The 213-nt window shown below is 51.6% G+C and overlaps 1 protein-coding gene across 1 annotated transcript in view; it reads right to left on the minus strand.

The window, feature by feature from the left end:
* Positions 1-213, minus strand: part of LOC119594630 (follistatin-related protein 5-like) — a gene marked incomplete at both ends in the record, with an annotated part of 70,881 nt that overhangs the window by 58,225 nt on the left and 12,443 nt on the right.

A 213-nucleotide genomic window follows, 5' to 3' on the forward strand; every position in this document is an offset into this window, starting at 1 on the left:
GACGCATACACACGCAGTGGACAGAAATAACTGCTATGAAGTTATACGGTTATACAGATAAAGATGAAGAAAGCGCAAGGGAGGGGGAGGTGGGGTGGAGGAGGGAGCTCAAGGAAGCAGGACTTTCTTGAGCCTTTGAGAGGGGGGGGGGGTACGGAGAGGGCGGGAGGGGAATCTGTGTGGCTTAGGTTAATAACTGATGTGTTTTCCTTC

This window comes from Penaeus monodon, chromosome 34 (genome assembly GCF_015228065.2).
Source record: "Penaeus monodon isolate SGIC_2016 chromosome 34, NSTDA_Pmon_1, whole genome shotgun sequence".
Taxonomy (NCBI): Eukaryota; Metazoa; Arthropoda; class Malacostraca; order Decapoda; family Penaeidae; genus Penaeus; species Penaeus monodon.